Source organism: Adiantum capillus-veneris, chromosome 5 (assembly GCF_014529385.1).
Source record: "Adiantum capillus-veneris isolate H3 chromosome 5, ASM1452938v2, whole genome shotgun sequence".
NCBI classification, from domain to species: domain Eukaryota; kingdom Viridiplantae; phylum Streptophyta; class Polypodiopsida; order Polypodiales; family Pteridaceae; genus Adiantum; species Adiantum capillus-veneris.
The window spans coordinates 117,953,513-117,965,865 of record NC_140935.1 but is presented as its reverse complement, the minus strand read 5'-3'; positions in this window follow the sequence as shown (position 1 = coordinate 117,965,865).

The following is a 12,353-nucleotide window of genomic DNA, read 5'->3' as shown; positions in this document are numbered from 1 at the left end:
AATTCCTAAGAAAATCCCAAACATGCACATGTACTTGCTGCATGCAAAAAAAAGCAAATGCAGACCTCATTAGATAAAAGACATGCAGAAGCTTGCATGCATGGAGAAGAAAATGGTAAATCACCAGATGTTGTAGATGACCGTGGAGTCTCATCATCGGCAAAAAGAGGCCCAGGCTTAAATGAAGTCTCCACGGACACAGCAGGTTTCTCCCTCTCCACAAAGGAGGCCCCCTTGCTAGCCCTCGTATTTGGGGTGTCAATGTTCCGAGGGGATTTTGCATCCATTGTCCTCTTCTTCTTCTTCCCATTGTCCGGTGATGCTTTGGCTGCTGATTTCCTCGCTGGCGTCCTCATCTTCCTGATTGTGAGTAGCCGGGGAGCTTGTTACCTGCAACTGTAGTGGTTTGCAGAAGGCGCTGTAGTAAGAGAGCAAGGCGAAAGCTGGAAAATGTGTTGAGCAACTGCGCCACTCACAAACGCAGTCTGTGATGGGACTTTTGGCACGGTTTCAAAACACCACTCACATTACTTATTGCCCCACCCATGTTTTCTTTCACGGAAAGTTTAAATCATACAAATTTCCCTCCTACCATTCTTTAACATAGATGAAAAAAAAGGTTCCCTCCAAAGTGTGGACATATGTAGAAGTACCAACCAGGTAGAAGAAAAATAGGTCCTTTTCTTGTACCACCAAACCATGCTTTCACCCGAGTAGACTATTGATAACATAGTGACTAACATGCCAAATTTCAATTTCAGATCTGATGGAACATGGATCACGATTCACGTACCTTTTTTGAGTTTTTGGACAGAAACTATACCAATCTTAGCAGAGACTAGTGTGAGCGATGCTTCCCGAATCTAGGTAGCCAAAAAAGTTCAAAAAGTGGGTCAAAAGAGACAAAAACATCTCAAGACCAAAAGTTACCAAGATAGACCTAGGGTTTGACTTTTGATTGACCTAAACTAGTCCAAGTCACTCAAAAAGCATATATCTAGGGTCAAGGTACTAAGGACAAGCTGTGTGTCAAGTTCCATCACATTCTACCATAAAGGTACATGGATTGTGATCCATGTTCCTTCGTCATAGACTGAGACCAAACTTGCACCATAGCTAGAGTTAGTCATAAGGCCTAGTGGTCTTCTCAAAATTGATTTTGGACTTGATTGAGGATTTTGTGAGCAATTAAAAAAAAAAAACCAAAAGCGTGATAGATTTTGTCGACTTCAGATTTTAACTAGCAGAGGGCTATAAACTCGTAGCCACCAAGTGTTTTTTGTATAGATTACAAGGGATAGAGTGTGTAGCTTGGAGTGGTTCGGATTTGAGGGTTTGGAAGCAACCAAAGAGGTAACTCGTCATGATTTTGCAGTAGTGTTTTTCTTGATGTATTTGCAATCAACCATATTATATTAGAGTAGAAACCCTACTGTAGGACACCAGGTTAGTTACATTTCCATTCGAAGAAAGTGTGAACCAGGGGTCATTGTCGACCTTATAGTCAATTTCTTGAGGAAAATATTTTTGATACTTCTTCAAAGAGATCCTATATCTACATAGCTGAGGGTTTCAAAAGTGTGAGTTTCAAAGAGGGAACAATATGGGAGCATGACCATTCCAACCCGCACCAACTATGAAACTCTTGAACTTGAAATATCAATTTAAATATGAAACGAGTGCAAAATTTCACAACGATGGTATGGATCGCTAGTGGATAAAGTTAGAAGAAAGACCTAGCGAGTTCAAGGACATAGTGCCTATTGAGACTACAGTGGCGATTGATACTTTGACGATGAGGATACATTGTATTTAGTTGTGCAAAATCCCTACATTGTGGATTGACAGGCACCAAGGACAAAGTTGACGTAAAGCCTGAAGACAAGCCGCCTAATCTAGACATTCCTAATGAAAAGCTAAGGTGAGTGAATGAGACGACTCGACTCAACATGGATAACACTCATGTGGGATTATACAAGTTTAATAACGAAGAGAAGATGCTCTATTATAAATGCGATGAGCCCTACATTGGAGAAAAAATGCTTGTATGTTTTTACATACATAGAAGGCAGAGATACCTATGTAATCATGCTTGATAAGAATGGACAAAGATAGCATGCTATAGAACGTAAAGAGTTAGAGATATATACATACTTTGGAGGACCACTCCATCAATATTATGTAACTCCTAGCACATTTAGGCCTATTTTCTCAGAGACAAGGCCAAAAACAGAAAGAGTGAGTCTGGTTAGAACCAGGGTGGAAGATTCATTCAAACGACCACAATTTTCAGTACCAAAATTGATGGGGTCCTTGAGTTCAAGGGTGCCAATTACGACACACTGCAGCAATTAAGCTCCAAGAACAATCAATATTATGAGAGTTCCAAATACTTAGATTGAAGCAAGGGATGTGTGACTAGACAAGAGAGCTATCGAGAGAACTCCAACCAGAGTTCCCAATGGGGAGTACGAAGCGAGAGATGTCGTTTTAGAAGTACCAAGAGTTACGAGAATGGTGGCTGAAACACGACAAATGCAACCATCTTAAGGGGCAAAGTGTGTTGCCAAAAAGAACAATGGTTCGGGGGATCCATATGCACCTAATTCACTCTTTAAGCAAGTCTTGAGGGGTGAACAAGTAGTGAATTCCATACTCAATACGAGGGATTTGGATTATCTTTGGAATGAACAACATTGACATGGTTCCAGCCATCGAATGGTAGAGATTGCCCAAATATAGAGCAACTCCTATGAGAGTTTGCGGAGGAATTCTCAAAAAGGGGAATAAAGTACAACACAATTTTCCAAATCTACGCTTTTAAGAAAAATTTGAATGAAAATGTGAAGGAAGCTTCACTTCTCTTCAAGGAATAACGATTCGAGAAATGTCATGTTAAAGAGTTACCGTAAGACAATAGATTATCAGTTCTCTTTATAGAGGACCTAAGAAATGAGACTTTAAAAAATAATCTGCACTTAAAAGCACACACAACATTTGAGCATATCACTAGAGAAGCATTGTATCTAGTGGACAATTGCAAGGCCTATGGAGAGGTATCATATTTGGATGTGTGGAGCATCCAAATGTGGGAGCCTAATTGAAGAAGATTGCATCCTAGATAGATCAGTGGAAGATAAGGACTACTTCTGTGAACCATCTCCAAAAGATTCATTTGAGCCTTTTGGATGGGACCAAATATTGGCTACTCTAGATATGTACGTGAAGGAGACAACCCCAACAAAATTTTGTGACGAAGAGGATTTTGACATAATACCCTTCCTTGAGTGTTGTCTTGGAATCTGGGTCAAAACCCGAGGACCCAAGGACTCAAGAAACAATTGAGTGCATAATTGATAGGTTTCCATCCGAGATATGAGCAACAAAAGTGACGAGGAGTTCCAAGACTCACAAGATGACGGTTTAGAGATTGATGATGATAACGAGCTATTGAGTAGCTTTGATGATGAAACAAGACCAAACCAGAATGAGTTGTTCTTCTATGATTTTTCCAACCAGAAGTCTAGAAGACAAAAGAGGTATCGAGTAAAACGTGTGAGGAAGTAGAAAACAAGGAAAACCTATATCTCTTTTAAAAAGAAAAACAAAGTCTTTGATGCTCGTGGAGACAAACGGTTGTGTCACGGATAGAATTACATGACAACCAATGAAACCAGTTTTAGCGAGGATCCAAAGAAACAAAACAAACAAAAATCCAAAGATACAGGTAAAACATCATTAAAAATGACCAAAATCGAGTGCAAATGTGAGTAACAAAAGCTGAAGAAAATGTCAAAAAAGCTTTGGACAACAAAAATGAAAAGTGAAGAGGGATCTGACATCGACAAATTCAATGCACCCTCCCTCTACAAAAATTTAATGATACAAGACTGAAAGATCATAGTTCAACAGCCAATGAGAGAACTTGAGGAATTGGGAACATCCTATGATGGACCTCAAAATTCCAAGCACATTGACCTAGTTGAACCAAGAGAAAAACTAAATCCGGCATATATCTCCACAAACATCACTAAGAAGGAAGAGTAGCTATTGATTGCTACTCTCAAATAGTATAGAGATGTGTTTGCATGGTCATATGAGGACCTTAAGGGAGTGGATGCGAGAATTTTTCAACACACAATACCCCTTAAGAGTGATGCTAAAGCTCGCAGAAAACATCCCTATACTTACAATGAAACGTTTGCCAAAAAGGTCAAAGAGGATATAGACAAGCTTACAGAAGTTTATTTACAATTTTGAACACATAGATTGGGTGTCATCGATTGTGGTAGTGCCCAAGAAGAATGAAAATTGCAAGTTTGTGTAAATCTCAAACCGATAAACGATGCCATCATTAGAGATAACTATTCCCTCCCAATGTGGTTGAGAGAGTTGCAGGCAAGGAAGCTTACAACTTTCTTGATGGCTTTTCATGCTACAACCAGCTTGTTATAAAGCTAGATGATCAACATAAGACAACCTTTGCAATAGAATGGGATATATTTTCTTATAGAGTGATGCCATTTGGCTTGGCCAATGCACCCGCCACATTCCAAAGGTTGATGAGTCATACAATTAAAGAGTATCTAAGACAATTCTTAGAAATCTATGTAGATGATGTATGCGTGCATTCTCTCTTGAGAAACAAGCATATAGAACATTTGAAGAAGATCTTTGAGTAATGTAGTACTTATTGTATCTGCTTAAATCTGGAGAAATGTGTCTTCATGGTAAGACAAGGAAAGATTTTGGGGCACAGTGTGTTCAAGAATGGCATTTCCACAGATCTTGAAAAGATACAAGTAATTGTTTCTCTTCCAAGACCCTCAAAAGTTAGAGAGGTACAAGACTTTATGAGCCGTTGCACAACATTCCAACAACTATGCATTTAAGAAATATCTATGGAATTTTCTAGAAGTTTACATGGATGATCTTTGTGTGCATTCTACAAACAGATAGAGCCATTTTGAACACTTACGTTGTGGTGTGTCTTTGAGAAATATCATCTATATAGGATTTTTTTAAATTCAAAGAAATGCGTATTTTATGGTTAGACAGGGAAAAAATGTCAGACATATTTTATCAAAAAGTGGTATTGCTGCAGATATGCAAAAAGCAGCAATAATTGCCGAGATGTCTAGACCAACAAATGCCAAGGAAGTTCAGGTATTTATGGGGCATTGTGGCAATTATAGTAGATTCATCTACATGTATGCAGTCATTGCAAAACCCATTTATGACCTTATTACTCATCTTGAATGGACGGATGAATGTGAGGAGTCGTTTCAAAAGCTTAAACAAACCTTAACATTAGCACCAATATTGAAGACTCCAGATTGAAACAAAGTTTATTGATGCTTCAAATTTTGCTATTGGTTGCATATTAGCTTAGCCAAGAGATGGGACAATGGATTTTCCTATCTCCTATGCCAGCAAACAACTAAAGTTAGAAGAAAAGAACTACACCATCACTAAAAGGGAGTGCCTTGGAATGGTGTCTGCGGTTAAGAAGTTTCAACACTACTTGCTAGCTAAAAAATTTGTCCTTTTTGTGGACCATCAAGCCTTTCATTGGAATATACCCTTTTCATCAAAATATTATGGCCGGACGGCGATTATAAAGTGGTTGGAAAATGGCCGATCGGTTGGCCGATGGTTGGAAGTCAATGGCCTGTGGCCAATTTCTAACTGGACTTATCTTCTCAAGGGCAACCACACATGGGTGCGTGGGAGAGTCCAACTTAGACTTGTCTACACAAGGGCGGCTACACATGACTACCTCTCATGAGAGAGGGAACCCTTTTGGCTTAAAAAAGGAGGCCTCTTCTACACACAAAATGCATTGTGAAGTTGATGAAACAAAGTGTATGTGAGGTGGTGAGAGTGAAGCAAGGAGGGAGCTCCATCAAGGGTATAATCCCTTTGTAACCTACTTCTAGTTTGAAGTACTAAAGCCATTGAGTGGCTGCTTTCTTGTGGATGTAGCCCACATTGGGTGAACCACGTATATCATGTATGCTCTCTCTCACTCTCTCTCTACTCTATAATCTCTTGTGTGTTAAAATTATCTCTCTCCATTAAGTAAACTACTCTAATATCTACTTAGCTACGTCCTATTTCCTAACATTATCATCCTACTCGAATTTGATTTCACAGTCCTGTTTTTTTGGAAAGTGACTCTTGCAACAGCAATTTGCATAATGCATCAAACTTGACAGCTTCTGGATTTCCTGGGGTTGTGAGTCTCCAAGTACTAGCAAAAGTGTGGTAAGAATCTAGCAAAGCATCAAGAAAAATCTTCACAAGAAAACTATCAAAAATGACTTCGCCTGCAAAAATAAGGTTCTCATTGATATCCTTGACACTAGCAAGCAAAGTGTCCATATCATCTTCCTCATGCATAATCTTTGACTCCAGCTCTTTACGCAACAATGCAATTTTTGCCTCATTGCGACTTGCATAAAGACCAGCCAGAATATCCCAAGCCTATTTTGTAGATTTTTTTGAATGAATGTGGGGAGTAATAGTGCACTCCACAGAAAACGCAATCAATGCATGAGCCTGCACATCCTTTATATCCCATGAGCTTGCTTAGCCATAGGCATAACAGCTCTGGCAGCAGCAATCCTGCCACCAAAACCTGCAACATCCTCAACATCACCTACATCCTCAGAACCAAGATGTACATCAATGCCCTTGAAAGGGTGGTGGTAATGCGTGTGATAGTCTTTACCCAACCGTGCTATCTTATAGCCTCCTCCTAGCGTACACACTGTCCGGTTGTGCCGGTGACCTTGCCCCTAGGACCCATGTCCTTACATTACCCCCCCCTTGGAGAATCATTTTTGTCCTCGAAAACCAATGTAGGAAAATGTTTCTTAAGTGCGGAGACAATCTCTCATGTAGAACCTTCTTCAGGTCTATCTAGCCATTTTACCAACACCTGTCATCTGACATGATGTCTAGTGCAAAGCTCATGAGAATCCAAAATCTTGTCGAGGTCATGAGGGATGCTTAGTGGTTTGACAAGGTTAACTAACACCCCTATCTCAATGACATTATCATTCTGTCCTAGCTGTTTTCGTAAACGGCTAACATGAAAATCAGGATGAACTCGTGAGTGCTCTGGAAGAGCTAAATTATAGGCCACTTGGTCTATACGTTTGAGAATGGTAAATGGTCCACAATCGCGTGGTGAAAGTCTAGCAACTTTTCCCGTCTTCAGACTTTCTGAATGCTCCGGAACTTTGAGGAAAACCTTGTATGCTTCTTCAAAAGTAGCAAGACGACAATGCTCATCTACGCACTTTTTATATCGATCTTGAGCTTGCTTAACATTTTGTCAAGTAACTCGAAGCATGTCAAAATGATCTTGGAGAAAATTCTTCACTTGCTGTATCTTCTCCTTAGCCAACCCCACTGTAACGGGTGATCTAGGTTAAAATCCATATTAAAGCATAAATGGACTAAACCCTGTAGTCAAATGCTTTGAACTATTATAAGAAAACTCCAATATAGGTAAGTAGTCTTCCCAATTGGTTTGCTTCTTGCTAACGTACGCTCGTAGCATATCTTCGAGCACTTGATTAACTCTTTCTGTTTGACCACCCATTTCTGGATGATCAGCCGTACTTAGATTAAGTTTAGTTTTCAGCTTTTGGAACACAGCTCTCCAGAAGTGATTATCGAACTTTCGATCTCTGTCACTAATGATACTAGCTGGAAGACCGTAGAGTTTATATATATGCTCTACAAATAGTCGTGAAAATTTCAATGTCTTAACCGTAGTCTTAGTGGGAATGAATCGACCCATCTTGGTAAGACGGTCTACAATTACCCATATGGCATCATGGCCACGATTTGTAGTAGGTAGTCCTACTACAAAATCTATAGAGATATTCTCCCACTTACCTTGTGGAATCTCTAAAGGTTGTAAAAGGCCACCTACCTTGAGGCGCTCTGTCTTATTAACTTGGCACTGTTGGTAGTTTAGGACGTACTCTTGAACATCATGATGTAAGCCCAGCCAAGAAAATTGCCATCGAACTAAGGCATACGTCTTACGAATACCTGGTAATGACCAACACTTGGACTATCGTGACACTCAAATAAGATTTGGCGCCTAGGCACACATACTCTACCTTTGTGGAGTAAGTAGCCATCATCAATGGAAAAATTATTCCATCGCTTAAGCTCTTCCTGAGTAGGGGTGGAGCTCTGTGTGTTGGAGTTTTTATCTGTGCGTGTAGAGACATGTTGATCTGGCTGTACAGAGACATGTGAGTGCGAGGGATCCCTTTTTAAAACTGCACTCCACACTTTAGCATATGATTAATCTTGTGCATACTTACCACGTAATGATTTTAAAAATCCACTCTTTATTTCCATGAAAGCAAGTGGATTAATCTGAGTCATCCGACTTAGTGCATCCGCTACTACATTATATCGCCCCTTGCGATATTGTAGCTTACAATCATAATGTTAAAGAATTTTGGCCCATCTAGCTTTACGGCCCTTTAAGTCCATTTGAGTAGTAAACCATTTGATTCACTAGCATCAGTCTCTACCACAAACGGCTTAAGTGGATCGACGATTGCTAGAATGGGAGCAGTGGCTTTAGCTACCTTGAGCTGTTTGAAACTGCGCTTTTGGGCTTCTTCCCAAGAAAAGGATTGACCTTTTGCTTTAGGTTGATCCATCATAGGAACAACAATTTTGGCATAATCACGGATATATTGTCGATAAAATCCAGCCATGCCTAAAAATATTTGAAGCTCCTCAACCGTGTTGGGATGTGGCCATCGAAGAATGGCAGCGACGTTATCAGTGTCCATTTTGATGCCAGAATAAGAGATCACATGGCCAAGGTAATGTATCTTTGTTTTAAAGAAATCGCACTTGCTTAGCTTAGCATACATCACGTGAGCTCGTAGATTTTCGAACACTAATCGTAAGTGTTCTATGTTTCTATGTGTTCATCTTCAGTCTTACTGTAAATGAGAATTTCCTCAAGAAACACCACAACAAATTTTCCAAGATAGGGATGTAAGACACTATCCATGAGTGTCATAAATGTAGTTGGATCATTGGTTAGACCAAAAGGCATAACCAAAAATTCAAAATGCCTGAATTGTGTTCTAAAGCAGTTTTGAAGATATCTTGCAGTAGGATACACACCTTGTGGTATCCTGAACGAAGATTTATCTTTGTATAGTATCTTTCTTGTGGAGTTGATTAAAAAACTCATCAACTTGAGGCAGAGGATACTTGTTCTTGATGGTTCTCGCATTTAATCCGCGATAATCTACGCACATGCGCATAGTACCATCTTTATCAATAGAATTGGTGATGCCCAAGGCGAAGTGCTAGGTCTAATGAAACCACGAGCGAGGTAGTCAGCCAACTGACTCTCAACCTCCTTGGCTTCTTTTGCACTCATACGATAAGGTGGTTTACTCACCGGTTTAGTGCCTGGCAAGACATCTATGCCATACTGCACATCATGTGTAGGGGGTAAACCCGGTGGTAAATCACTTGAGAACACATCACTTTACTCCGTGAGTAAGTGAGTTAGCTTTTGTCATGCAAAAGGAGAAATTAAACTAGAGTTATGCTGGGATGGAGAACCTTGTAATTCCTGTAATGTTTGTTTCACAACAATTGCACGTTGCTCTATGGAATTAAAATTGAGAGCACTTTGCTCGTTAGATTTTTTACCACTCTGCTTATCATTAGAATTCTTTGCACTTTGCATACCATTACTAGAATTCACTGCACTTTGCTCTTGAGAATTCACAAGACTTGGAGACAAGAAAAATTGAAAGCTCAGTTGTACATATAAGAGGTGCAAATGGTAAATTCTTCTCACCAAGCAAAAGCACATGTTTACCATTGGCCATGAAGGATAAGGAGTTGTGTTCATAACTAGTGTGCAATGTGTTTCCTAAACCATGCAGCCACTCCTATCTTGAAACTACATCAACGCGGTCCATGTTCATAACTTGGAAGTCAAGGGTCATCGTATGATATTGAACAATAAGCTAAACCCCTTGAACTACCGTGTCCCATACTTCTTTATCATTCCCAGACATCTACTCCACCACATACTTGTGAGAGCACGGAGTCTCTGTAAGCTTCAATTTATTGACTAGCTTATAGTTCAAGAAGTTACGAGTTGCATCATCATCCACTAAAATACGAACACGTTGTCCGTTAATAGTGCCATGCATGCGAATCAAATCATGGGGGCAAAAGGTGGGTTTCCACATTGAAGCTGACGGGAGCAAAGCGAACCCCGAACCCCGACGGCCTCTAAAACACCGGGGACCGAATGGCGCGCCTCGAGCTTGTCATGGTAAAGCAAACAGGGGGGCACCACCTAGCTTCAGCGGCTAGGACGCAAACAACACACCACCATAACAAAGTTTTCATCCAAGAGAGATGGATGCTTGGGAGTAATGATGAAGAGGGGAGAGAGAGAGAGAGAGAGAGAGAGAGAGAGAGAGAGTGAGGGAGGGGGTATAGCAGCTTAGTACTTAGGCACCACAAAAGGATGGCGAATCCGAACACCCTTCACACATACACAAGCTCACTCCAAACACAAGACTAGGTGGAGATTCCGCACACCTCACATGGGCAAAACATTGCAAGAAAACATACTCACAAAACCTCAAGCTTTATTTAGAGAATAAGGCGATGAAATGGGGAGCATAGGGTAGGGGAATGAGAAGGGAGAGCATGGTAAAGCACATGGCGGATAGGTGGGAGTTGATGGCGAAGACTCGCACGAGGGTTATGGCCATCATCCTTCATTTATTTTCCCTTCATCTTCCATAGCCCAAGGGTGTAGAGGTCATGCTCAAGATGAGCATGGTGATTGCGGTGATGGTGATGGTGTGGGTGTGTGTGTGTGCACTAGGCACACACAGTGCATAGTGTACTCTTTGGTGATGGTGTGTGTGTCTTTAGTGTGATGGTGACCCCTCTTTATATAGGGGAGGAGGGGGAAGGAATTCTAGAATTTAGAAATGAAGAAATCATTATCTACATAGGCCATGTGACTGTGGGCCCCACTTGTCTGGCTGTGTGTATATGTGCCAGAACAGCAGTCTCATGAGAGAGAGACTAAGAGAGAGAGATGGGTTGATGAAAAAAAGTGAGAGGTGACATGGAGAATAAAGTAATTACAAGAGGGGAGAGAGAGGAGTGTGTTCAGAGGTGAATCTGTGTGCAGATGCGTGTGAACACAAGAAAAATCAGGTAACCACTGGGTGGGGATGGGTCTGTGGGCACCTTTTTCAGTGAAACTGAGTGTGTGTGAGTGTGGGGAAGGTTATTTAGCTACAAGACAAGAGATATGGCGCCCTTTAGAGAGAGGGGGGGGTATTTGGGTCATGGGATATGATAGGAGAGAGAAAGAGGGGGTGGGGTATACTATTTTGGAAGATAGGGTAAGTTGCATGTGAGTTAGGGTGCATTATTGGTGAGTTATAATGCATTATTGGTGAGAGGTGGGGTAGCTTGAGGGGAGAGAGAAAGGAGAAAGGACAAGGGGAAGAGAGAGGGGGTTGACCTTTTGAGTGGAGGAGAGGAAAAGGGACACATGGCGGGGCAACAGTGAAGAAAAAGGAGGCAAGGTGGGGATGGGCTACCCCGCAGGCATGAGGTGGCCTATTTTACCTTTCTTATATATTTACATAGTCATACTTTATTTTTTTCTTACTTTTTCCAATGCCTTTTATCACTCCCTCCCTAAGAGGGGGTTTTCATGAGGTGGGGACGAGAGAAGAGGGATATGGGAGCTTGGCTTGTGAAAAGCCCCCATCATTAGCCCTCCCCTTTTGGCTAGAGGCATTCATGTCTCTAGCTCATCTGTTTTATCATTATCGTCGGAGGTGGCTGCTGATGGTGTGTCCTCATCTAGAATGTCAATTGGTGGAGCCTAGTCAAATCGAAGAAAATAAGGTTTAAGTCACCAACCATTTAGCTTGGTTTTATGAAGTTTTCCATCAGCCTCCATAAGCTGGTAGCTTCCATTGGCATACTTTTTCCTGACGATGAAAGGACCTTCCCATCGGAGTAGGAGTTTCTTATCCTTGCGCGTGTCGAAGCGATTGTCGTAGCGGAGCACCAACATTCCTTTCTTCAATTCTTTTTTCCGGAGATGCTCGTTAAAGCTAAGCCGTTTATGCTCTGCTTGTGCTGCATAATAATTTATTGCTTCTTCTCTGTCCAGCTGCAGTCTTTCCAAGTTGATGATGTGATCTCTCAAATGCATGTTGGGCTGTTGAAGCTGGCTTGCCATTACTCTGAGACTTTGTAGCTGTACTTCAATGGGCAAGATTTCTGCCTTA